General features: G+C 37.0%; 1 protein-coding gene across 1 annotated transcript in view; it reads left to right on the top strand.

Annotated features, from left to right (window-relative positions):
• Nucleotides 1-12,836, top strand: part of CNTN6 (contactin 6) — a 293,831-nt gene that overhangs the window by 35,409 nt on the left and 245,586 nt on the right. Inside the window, exons 3-4 of the mRNA XM_065885736.1 lie at nt 4,845-4,851; nt 4,892-4,894. The gene's annotated coding sequence lies outside the window, so the exon portion shown is untranslated. The remainder of the gene's footprint in view (nt 1-4,844; nt 4,852-4,891; nt 4,895-12,836) is intronic.

Genomic DNA, 12,836 nt, shown 5'->3' with positions numbered 1-12,836 from the left:
TATTCTTTCATTAACGTGTCATTTAGTCTCTTTCCCCTCAGACTCCTCAAATCACCCTACCCTCTTCTTTCTATGCTCTAGCCACATTGAACCTCACTTAGTTTCTTCTGTCAGTCAAGTTGTCTTTTGTGCTCATCTTCCACACATTTACTTCCCTCTGATCAGAATATCCTTTCCCCTTCCTCACTCCCCAACACCGTGGAGTTTTACTTCTACTTATTCCTTAGTTCTCAGTTATTTCCTCCAGGAAGGTTTTCTGATCCTCCTTAGACTAAGAGAGGTACTTTTGTAATATTTCCCCCCAATACCCACACTGCTTACATCATAGCATTTATCAGTTTCTTAAAATAACAAGTTAATCTCTATAAGGTTTATACACAATCCTGTTTGCTCAATGTAGTATCTTCAAGACCTGGGCCTTTGCAATTTATACAGTAGTTTTTTGTTTGTTTATTTGTTTGTTTTTAAGTTATGGAATGAGCACAAGAATAACAATGAATCAGCCTACTTTTTTTTTTCTTTATCTGTAACATTCAGGAAATGTAGCACTTAAGAAATGTAAGTTAATGTTTTGTGTGTGTACACTTAAGATATCTCTGTGAAACAAAAATAACCAATTAAAATATTTTTAATCTAGTTATCTAAATCTTTAATACTGTGCCTTACCCATAAATGACAGTTAATATATCTGATTGTTTTAAATTACCAAATTATTGATTCGCTATCTGTGCAAAGACTGAGAGACAAACCCAGAGTTTTAGAGCACTCATTTTCAGAATTGGTTTTGAATAAATTCTGAGATACACAAGCAAGATTTGAAAATAGAATCTGGGGCAAAAGAAAGCAGTTTATTTCTGCCTTTTAAATCAATAGGCTTGGAGCACAATTTTCTAGGAAATTCTGGCTTTCCCAGGCAGAGTTCAATTTCTGGAGAAAGAAATAAAATGTAGTCTCTGCACACAGTCAAATGCCAGAGACAATGCGAGTATTGTGCAAGTTCAAACCAGGTCAGAATAAAAATGACTACTAACCAGTCACCCAGCTTGTAAAATGATATAAGAACTCATTCTTACTTATTGCCCTTTACAAATATTAAAAAAATAAGTCATAGTGTCAGCAAGATGCCTCAAGTTTCAGTGTTGCTTTATGGACTAGAAGTGTTTCAAGTAAGACTCGGCTGTGATGTGAATTTCTGTAAATCAAAGCCTACTTTTCCACTTAATCTAATCAAGGTACTGATACTACATACATCCTAATGTTTATTTGACAATCCCCAATACACTGAGATGATGTCATCCTAAGAGAAAAGATTTAAGACAAAAGCCAGTACCATATTGCTACGATGAGCTAGATGTGTTCTGCCTGTTGGGGATTGTAGTTTTCATTTTGCTTTTATATTTCATTAGCATTTTAAATTCTAATGTCTCCTTTTACCATTAGGTACTCTTCATAACCTCTAGAATCACAGCAGTTCTTGAGAGACTAACAATCTTCCAAACCAATGTTATGTTCCTCAGTTTATATTTGTCTTCCTCCTATGTTTTCCTAAATAGTTACATTGATAGTTGTTTGGAAAAGTTTCAGATTTCATGAGTTTATTTTGCTTGCCAACCTTCTGAGCCTCCATTTCCTCATCTTCAATATGGAGAACTGCAGAGAAAGTTAAAATCAGTACTTGATATTAAAAAAAAAACAAAAAAAAAAAACAAAAACATGCATATGAATGTATGCTAATTATAGATTCTTTAGATAAATCTAATTCTGCTGGTTAAGACTCATTCCCCACTTTTGGCTTATCATGTAGTAGGTGAGAGCTCATTTGATTGGAAGGATTTTCAGTGATGTGACCTTCCCTAATCAGTTTACCTAAAGTAGCAGGATGACTCCCCATCTCATTATACCTCAGGTCACTAATTATTCTATTTATTTATTTCTTCATACTTATCACAATCTTTATTTATTATGGCTCTGCCTATTTTCCTATTGTCTCTGGCCCATCACCTTTAGAATAAAAGCTCCAGGAGGGCACAGACCATTTTTGCCTTGTTCAACTTTTTATCACTGACACAAAGAGCTCTTAGTAGGTCATCAATCAATGTTTGTTAAATAAGATTTTTTTGGTTGCAGACACCACATTTTATGGAATGAAAGTAATGTCCTGGGTCAAGCCAGAAGAGATGAGAAAGGCTTTCAAAAAGAATGCATAACCTTTATATTTAGAGCTTCTTCCTGTGTCTCTTCTACATGCCTCTTCTTCCCATCACCAACTAGGAACTCCCCACATGACCAGAGGAAGGATAGAGTGAAAGTCATCTGGAGAGTCAGCACCTTTCCCATTAGTTCTGGATCCTCTTATCTATTAATTATCTGATATGTCATCACTACATCACTGGTGTCCTAAGTACCTTAAATTATACATATATATAAACATACATACATATATATATAATATATAAATTGTATAGAAGTATATACATTTCATGTATTTTATATGTATTATATATAGTTTACACATAGTTTTGTAAAAGTATTTATGTGTTTTCAATTAAAGTGGAAAAGTTAAAAATGCCTATTTTTGTCTATTACGTGATATGGAAACACTTGCTTAAAGGACAAATCCTAGCACAGTTCTAAAATAACTATACAACCACCAGAAAAAAGGAAAATTAATTTCTCTTGATATTACAACTTTATATAAGTGCTTCTATTATATTCTAACAATATTATTATATAATGAACACAAGACGGAACATTTCATAAGACTGATACTTTGTGTTTTGTAAGCCAAATCCATTTTCGATTACATAAATTCTTTGAATTCAGATTATGCATCAAGTTTATCCATATTAATATCTACTGTCAGATATATATGTAAGCACATAAACCTCTCTAAAAGACTACATTTTATTCCCCTATAACCATGAGATTTAATTAGGGCTGTGGCTAAGTAACACTAACCAATAATATGATTTGGCTGACACAACCAGAGGAAATCTGTAAAGTCAATGAACTACTTTGATATCTTGTATAGAAAAACAGTAAGTTGATTGAATTTTCACCTTTTAATCTGTTACTTTGATATCAAGTATTCTCAGCATTAAATATATTTTGTTGATTGAATTCTTGTCCACTAGGAAAAGGCAGTCTAACATAAAACTAGGGGGTCTTTTCTACGTTTCCAGAATTTTTTAGGGTCTCCTGCTAGGCTAAAGCAATGGTTAAAGTGATATTCTCAATATGTAAAACTTCAATATTTTATGCAGCCATTCAATCTTGTGTGGATGTATATATATATATGTATATGTATATATAAAACATAGATTGTTAAAAAAAAAACAAAAAACTCTGAGCAATAGAAAGCAAAGGATATGTCTCTGAAATTGAGTGACCACCCACTGCAGGGCCCAGAGCTTCAAAACTTTTGTAGCAGCGAATGGCTGTCTACAAGAAATATTCTAAATTAAGTGCGTACCAACCAGATTTACATAATTGGCTTCTCTTTAGCTACTTTTAGAGTCTACCTTGAGTTGGTTTAACCTATTTATTGGTTGAATTATAGAGACAACCTATCTGAATCAATCAACTTATTCTTTTGAAATTATGTTTCTTTTATCTCAGAATATAATTTTTCAGACCACAACTTTCAACATTACTTGTACATAATAAATGTTTTTGACATTTTGTTACATAATGATTACTTTGTTGCATTCATTCCCATATGATGACACCTTAAAGTGACCAGAATGACATGTGAGGCCAAGATACAGAGTGGGCACCACCCCAATCCTGTGCATCTCCATTAATTTAGGATCAACTGTAATGTTCCTTGTCATCAGGTCAAGTTCTATAATTCATTCTCTGGATAATTTGGAAATCATCTGGTCCAACTGCCTCCCCACTCCACAATTTGTCAAATAAAAAACTGACATTCAAACAAGCAGAGTACTTTCCGAACGTCACACAGAAAATTAGAGACAGTGCCTATACCAAAACTCAGGTATGTAGATAGATTAATGATTGATTGCCCTGCAGGGATGGAATCAACAAATTGAGAATTGAGGAATTTAGTTGTGCTTGTTTCAGGGAAATAAAGTCACTAGCTATTCACCTAAATAGTTTTAGTTATAAAATTCAACAGCCTCCTACAGATACACGTATTTCTACAGAACAACACACTTGAGGGCGCTGTTTGTTTCTATAGTTTTTGATCAAACAAATGACAACATTAGAACTTCTGATTTTCCCTTTAGCAGCCCAAATATATTCAACTTACAAGCTGAAAGATATTGGACTTTTAATAATTCAAGCTTTCTGAGTACTATTAAGCTCCATAAAGCTATTTTAGGTAGACAGTTTTTTCATTTCTTATCTAATCTAATCTTCATTTCAATATTGGAACAACTAGGTATATGCCTTCTTTTATTTGTATGGTTTTCCTTTTAGGATTTATGTAAATGAATATAGGTGAAAAATGAGTAAACTATATTCCAGGAAGGGTATTAGAATACTAATGTAGCTAATGCTATTCTTGGGAGCCACTTAGGAAAAAGTGGATTCATTTAAAAAAGCGAGTTATAGAATATTATCAATATTAAGAGATCAGCTGTATGTTATTAAAGAACTGTAACTTTCGAGAACAACTACAGAGCAGTATAATCACCAAAGACTTCAGCATATGCTTCTAAAACTATGTGCATATTTTAAGTGCCAGGCAGAAGGTCCAATTTTCCCTGTTTGTCTGGGGTGGCCCTGATACTAGAACTCAACGTATTGCATCCCAGGAACCTTCAATTCCCAGGCAACTCAAGAAATTTGGTCTTATTGGTCTGACCAAAATTTCCAAGTGAAATAGTAGCTGGAATTGTGTTGTCTTCATGCATGTAGGCACAAGCTGGTAAAAAAGGTTTGGGATGATTTTTGGTTTCAACTTTTCCTAGTTTTGTGACCTATAGAAAATCAACTGACTTTTTGCACTGTCACTTTCCATTTTTATAAAATGTGAATAATACTTTTCTCACATATATTTATGAAGTTTAAGTAAAAATATGAATGTGAGGTGCATTTTAATATTCAAAATGCTATATAAATATAAGATGTTTTTCTTAACTCCAGTAAGTTTGTAGGATCAATGCTGGAACATAAAACACTTTCTAAGTGACAAGTGTTTGAGGTATATGTACTGTAACTTAAATATTTAACTGTACATGAATTGGTTTTAGATATGAGTTTCTAGGTAATTTTCCACAGTGGCTGATTTAAACTCCCAGGTCATGCTTTTGAAAACTATCTACATCAGGCAGTGTTCATTTACATAGAATACATTTTGTTTTCTCTCTTTAATTTTTTATTGTTACTTTAAATATTAAATCCCTTTGAAAAAAAGCATGCTTCCTTAATATGGAGTTTAGAAATTGGTTTGAAAGGCCAAAGCTTAATTTTAGTGTGACTTATCTATAAAATGTTCTGTCTTCTCTCCTCTTTACTTAATGAAAAAGCCAACTGCAAAGCAAGAAGATTGATGTGTAGCAATAATCCTGGTGTTCTAGTAATAAAAACCTTTGCTGAAGTCCCATTTTTATAAAAGGCACTGATTCTATTTCAAGGCTAATGTACAACCCAATGTCTAATAAATGGCAGAGATTTACTAATTATAGCAGATGTTGTCCATGCTCTCAATGAATCTCCCACCCCCATACCCATCATCAGGATTCACAACTACAACTCTGATGACTGTGAAAACCTGACTATCTCTGATTCCGGCCTGGGAAACATGCTTTTCTCCATGCAGGCCAAACTAGCACTGCCTGAGAGTTAATGTTCCCAGAACCAACTCTCAATCAATCATGGATGAGAAATTGATAAATAAATACTCATCTTCTGTGCCCCTCATTTGGGATAACTGAACATTGTTCTGCATCCAGTACTCCCCAGAGAGACTGAGATCCAGTTGACCACACTGACAACTGGCCTGATAATAAACTTTTACTGGCTCCATTCTGTGTCTAAGCCACTTCCCTTCCCATGTTTCTTAGGATAGCTTCCCAACCAACCTTTTTGCATTAAAAAGTCCTTGACTCACAGTCTACTTTTGGGGGAGCTCAGAAAAAGCAAATACTGTTTGACAAATAAATTAGTTCACCCTTATGAAAAGATACACACATACACAGAAAAACTTCTGCCTCTCTGTGTCAACATATAAATCATCTCATCTTTCTCTAAGCTGGTTTATAAGAGCTGTTGTAAATGAAACTCAGCTTATAGTTGGGGGGAGTGAATCCTTTCTTAATTAACTTATTATTAAACTAATTATTGAAACATACTATTTTACTTTATCTCAAGAGATTCTTTGAATGTAAATAATAAAGTTGAAGTCATAGACTATAAAGAATAGCAAAAGAACTGAGAACTCTATTTTTTTCAACTGGGAGGTTGATCCATTAACATTAGAGGCAGACCCTGGAGACATTCCATAAAGCTAACTTCTGCTAAAGTCTGTTCTGACATCTCCTATATGATAAAAGTTCCTGACATTTAGCAGGAGTTGACATCTTTGTATTCCACCTGCAAATGGTAGGTTTGCAGGGAAGACGGAGCACTATAATACGCATCCTAGAAATTTAGCACTTGAGCTCAGAAGTAGGTAGAGTGCAAATTATCTGCTGCTGCTGATGGTCATGTCTCATACCCAATTCTGCCCTGGGGTATGGGGTACACAAAGGGAGGTGCTTGTTGATACTGGTGGATGCTGTGTGTAAGCTTCCAAAGGAACAATTAATCCTTCGAGTCTAATCAAAGGCTGCTCAGGGGGTTGTTCTCCTTGAATTAATGGGAGTATGAGTGTTCAATGAGGGAGATTAGCCCCAGAAGACAGGGAAGCAAATTAAACCTTTATTTTGATTTGAATTGGGAGTGAATAAAGTGTTGTCTGCGCACTTAACTCAAGTGAAGTTAACATGAGAGAATGAATGGAGACTAGCTTCTCTGTGTGGCAAAGGAGACCTCAGGGCACTTTGTACCCAGAAACCTCCTGAGACAGAGCTGAGATGGAAGTGGCCATTCACCATGCTCTGGGGTGATGGGGATTTTCAGTAAATGCTGTATCAATGTAGTTAAATCTTCCCAGAACCAATAAAAATGCCCTTTGCCTTTTCTACCCTCTATTACAAGTAATTGCTACCCATCTAATTATGGATAACTTGGAAGTAGTTACAGAGTACTTGGAGTGCCTGGGGGATGAAAAGTTCGAAGGAAAAATGTAGCCGTGTATCATTGGCATTCATGAGAAAATTCACATTAGATGTTTGAAAGGCAGGTCCCCAGGAGGCAATAGAGAAGTCAGGAAAAATATTGTGCCAAAAATACCATTCTGGCTGGGGACATGAGGGAGTTTATGTCAGGTAGAGTGAAGGAAAGCTATTTGGAAAGAAAAGATATATGTGCTTTTCTATATGCATTTAGTTTATTTATATATGTACATCCCCTGAAAAACTAGTATGTTCTGGGAACTGACAAGCAAATTGGGACTGAAATTTCTGAAATATGCAGCTGTGCTTATATTTCTTTTACTGTAAAATCTCCAAATAACATCTTGCAACATGATCAATATGTTTTCAAACTCATATCGTTTTAAAATCTGTTTGCAACCAATAAGCCAAAAATGTGTTGCACCCAGGTACCACTTTACACTTGGGCGGCCAAGTTTAAGCCATTGGAGATTCAGATGCAGAATCCAAAGTCACTGCCCTTTCAGAAGATATACCTCTTCTGGAAGCCTAAAGACCGGCTGTCCCATTGATGACATACCAGACATATAGGTTGGAAAAAGATGTTAAGAGGAGGATAGGTGATATCATCCTTGCCTGGAATCACTTTAGTGCAAAAAGAATTCTTCTTTCACTTATTTCCTCATTCTAGACTGTTTGGGTAATAGTCACTTGAAGACAGGCAAGGGTAAGCCTACTTACTTCTCTTCATTACCCTTATTTAAAAGGTCTAGTGTATCACCTTTCAAGGAGACTGTACTGAATTCTATAACGTAACAAAGAGAATGATAACTCTCAAAATTATTATTGCTTCTGAATGCTTTTTCCATAACACCCCTGAAATACATTTAAGTCATAAGTAGCAACCATTCACCCGCTCAGTGAATTAGTGTAACTTGATCCTTCCTGTGTACAAGGACACACACACTCACACACACAACCCTGAAGAATAGACCAGCAAAATATATTATGGAAAAGTAGTCATACCTTAAATATTTCATTCATCCCTCATTAAAGATAAATTGATTAGAAGTTGAAAGTGAAAGCATTTCTAAATGAAGGTATAATGAAATCTTCATGGGATAAAGGTCATTGAATCTTGGCAGAATTCTAAAATTGGAGAATTCTAGGAAGATGGACCAACATAACCAAAGATAGAGGCATCCTTGAAAATGACCTGATCTTTTAAATTTGGTTGTTTTGTACTTAATAATAATAACAATAATGATGACAATAATAATAGCAGCTATTATTTAGTGTGCTCTGGTTTCATATGAGATACTCTTCAAAGCAGTTTATATGAATTAACTTATCCTCACCTCAGACTTGGGAAGTAGCTACTATTATTATTCCCATTTTACTGATGAGGAAACGAAGGCACAGAAGAGTTAGGTAACCTGTACCAAATTCCTTACTGAATGAGAGGCAGAGGCTGGATTGAAAGGAGGAAGCCTGGCTACAGAGCATAGACCTTCAGCTACCACTGTCTCCTCTTGAAAAGCTCAAAGCCACTGAGTCAATGACTCTGTCATCCTTTCCATGTCCCTTCAGACATGGTGGCCTAACAGAACCAATGCCCTCTTGCACATAGGAGTTCAGGGCAGTAGTGGGCATCTATCTATATGCAAAATGGACTGCTGGATTGGGTTGGGAGCTATTCCCCAGAATCATGGCCTTTTGTTTACATTATGCAGAGAAAAGAAACTACTGTCTGGTGTTCTCTTTCCTTCCACAGATCTGCTTAGTCTAGTAGGCGGCCATAGGGACAGAACAAAAGGCAGTTTTAAGAGCACCACTCTGCCCTTAGTCTCACTATAGCCTGTCCCACTTTAGATATTTTCCTAAAACTACCTTTACATTCAAGTTGCCTACTATTCTGGAAACCAATTAATGTCTTTTTCAGAATAATTCCAAGTATATATGTCCAGATCACTGACATCAATCCTGTGCTTCCTATATATAATATGGAAAGGGCCTTAGTCTTAAAATCAAAAGACCTAGGTCCAAGGTCCAGCTCAGCCACATACTACCTATATGATTTTGGCCCAATACTTGAAGTAGCGTTACATTATTTGGAAGCCTGCCTCCTACTTGTTTCTGTTGAATTGCCTGCTCTCCCATCTCAGCATAGAATTCTGAGACCAGAAATGTTGCTGGATTTACTAAGATTATGTAACTGGTTACTGGCAGTGGTGGACTGTCTCTGAGCCCTTTGGATTCCTGGTCCAGTGATGTTGTCACTGGGCCAGTCTGCCCATGGGGAACCCCTGCAGAAGGTACTGCTCCTTTCCTCTAAGAATGCTTTTCACATCCTCCTGTTATTCCCTCCCTACTGTTCACAGCTCACAATACCCTTACCTATATCTGGATATAAATTAGAATACAGTTTTGTCCCAAGTCACCAAAATTTGAGGGTGGAAAATATAAAACAGTACTTTTAAAAGAGTATGCATACTTTATCCTGGCTGACTCCAGGAAAGTTAATTAATCTCTCAGAGCCTCACTTTTTGTTTTTCTTGGTAATTAAAAAAAAAAAAAAATCAAAACGAGACATTTTATTTGAGAAAGCACTTTTCACACTATATATCAATTTACAAAAGTGGGGTACTATTTATATAAACATGAGATCCAGGTATTGGAAGGCAGTTTAGGTCCTATTAGTAAGAAGGCAGGAAGCAGGCTTGAATTGGGGGAAATCTGAGATAACATCTTAATACCCTGCCTTTGGGGAAGTGTATCGTCAGGTCAGCAGATGACTTTTTTTTTCCTTACCTACAAAAGCCATCTCCAAAGGTGAAAGAATGAGCAAAGGGCTGGGAAATGAGGTCTGTCCCCTGTGCCCCAGGCCACAGCATCTTTCCTCTCGGGGACCATGTATTTAGCGAGAATAACACACTCAACAGAAAGCCTGATCCGCATTTCTGCAACTTCAAAAAGCCAAGGAATGGGGCACTTAAGAGACCAAGGTTCAATGCCATTCCCTGTTGCCAAATGAGTTATTTTTTTCTCTCTCTCCTTTTTATTTTTCTTATTTTAGAAATTCTAGCTTCTCAATAGCAGAGGAATTTCCCAGTTTTACAGCGACAGTGTTGACAGGCAACTGCATTTTCCTCCGGAGATGACTCCTATTTCTGTGAGGTCAGGACTGCCAACAGGAGCACATATCAGGGGACAGGTTGATGCAAGAGAAGGCAAAAGGTCCAATTGTCCAGGGGCTGGGGACCATGAACCTTAGCCAAAGGGAAGGGAATGGAATCAGTGTACATCCCGCTATGAGTACTCACTATTTCTTTCCTCTTTCCTTCCTTAATAGATAGCCTTGGAAGAAAGTGTGTTCTTTCTCAGCAGAGAGCTTACAATTGCATAGCTTTAATGTATTCATGACAATATGAATATATAGATAATATTTTGATAATTCTTTCCAGGTAGATCAGAAAATTCACACATTCATGCATTTTAAAAAGATACAACATTATGTGTGGTCAGAAAATTGCTGATTGGCATGAAAGTGATTAAAATCTAGCCCATTTCCCTGATCAGTTATGTAGGAGACAGAAACATTAGTCATTTAATCCCTTATGCATATCTTGGGCTTTTTTCAATTTAGAGAGCTCTTTTAAATCCTCTTTTAGTTGATCCCTATAAAAATTTGGAGCAGTCAGTAGGACAGATATTACTGTCCCAACATAAGAACAGAGGTTACAAGACTTAGATCACATAGCTAGCTGTTGGCAGAGTTGGGACTTTGATACCATCGCATTTCTGGTCCAGGGCTCTTTTCTCTCTATTAGGTTTGTGTTCTATGGAGCATTCATTCACTCTAGGGTAAACACTGAAGAAAACAGAGTCCCAGGATCATGGAAGTCTAAGAAACAGTACGTACCCTTCTCCTCAGATTCTACAATGTGCATTAGAAGAGTAGAGACACTGAGAAATCCTGCAGGAAAGAACTTGTTCACCTTATTTAACCTTGCATTTTGCATAGTATTTGACTACATGCTACTTTTTTTTAAGTCCAAAAAGCACACTGTGGGAAACCTTGCATTGTGCCATATAGATTCATAACAGTTCAGGTTATTCACAATGAAGGAGGAATCTTCCCTTTACAACTCTGATAGGAAGAGATCTTTCCTATCAGAAATATGTTTGCTCAGAAATTAGAACTGAATCTCCCAGGACTGGCTTTAGGCAAAATTGTAAAATTTGTAAGATTGGCCATTGTGGAGGAAAGCAAAGGTTCAGGATTGGAACAGATACTGGTCAGATGAGAAACTTTTCTGCCATTTATTAGCTGGGCACACCTTTGCACAAGTATTTACCCCTCCAAGCTTTAGTATCCTCACCCATTAAAGGAAAGCAATCATTTTACACACCTTATAGGACTGCTGTAAAGATTAAATGAGACAATGTACATACAGTCCTTGACATAGAGCCTGGTAACTGGTCAGTATTCAAAAACTAATATTATTAATACTTTTGTTGTTAATCTTCCCTTTCAGACAGCCTGCCGGTATCCCATTCATTCTCTTCCTCCTCCTATTTTTCTATCCTGTCCAAAAGGACTGCAGTCCAGAAGGACTGCTTCCAGCTATCTCACCTAGCTAATGTAGGACAGAAGTGGCAATACACCGCCTTCAGAGATCAGGCAGGTGATATGAGACTAAGGTGGGCTGCATCTTAGACGAACTGGGTCTATTGTCTAAACTGAGGCAAATGATATTAAAGGGCCAAGCACTGCTGATGCTTGCTGCTAATGCTTTTTAAAGGTGCTGTTACTGATACCAAGCAGGGTCCTGTGAGGCTCCTATGCACAAAAAGCTTTCTGTGTCCCCCAATTCTTTGATTATAAGAAATAGGCTTTATTCAGCCTCCATGACCTTCCCAGAGTTCCAACAGGCAGGTTCAAGTAGCTGTAATTAGGGAAGGGAGGGGACATGAGACAGGGGAGAAACAAACAATAGTGCCACCTTGGGGCAAGGTCCTGTTCCCCATCAAGGGATACACACAACAATATCTTTAAGCTGTTTTGTAGATACTGAAACCCCCATCAGGTGAGTGAAGTTAACAGTTAACGAAGGTATGCTGCCCACAAGCATGTAGACCCCAGACCAGTTGGAACCAGAAAGTTGATGATGCTGACTCCCACTTACCTCACCACCAACCAGTCAGAACGCCCATGAGCTGATCACACCCTCTTTGAACCATTACTATAGAACTTCTCACTACCCTCTCCAAGTGGGGACACACAGCTTTGCCGGCACTAGCCTGCTGTGGCCCCTTTTGCCTGGCAAAGCAATAAAGCTATTCTTTTCTACTTCACCCAAAACTCTGTCTCCAAGATTTAATTCAGTGTTGGGGTACAGAGGCTGGATTCGGCTTCTTAACCATGTAGAAATGTGAACCATTGATACCAAGTCTTCAGATACTTAAAGAGAAGCCAGAATGTTCCTTTTTATTCTGGTTTCCCAATTTTCAAGTGTTCTTCTAGGGGAATCCAGCTTTTGGACCACCACCTAATGATCCCTGGTACAGAGGATTTTCAGTTTCCTGCTCCTATATAGAAATAAAAGATAC

Source organism: Phocoena phocoena, chromosome 10 (genome assembly GCF_963924675.1).
Source record: "Phocoena phocoena chromosome 10, mPhoPho1.1, whole genome shotgun sequence".
NCBI lineage: Eukaryota > Metazoa > Chordata > Mammalia > Artiodactyla > Phocoenidae > Phocoena > Phocoena phocoena.
Note: the sequence above shows the minus strand (reverse complement) of the source record. Positions and strands in the feature narration are given on the sequence as shown.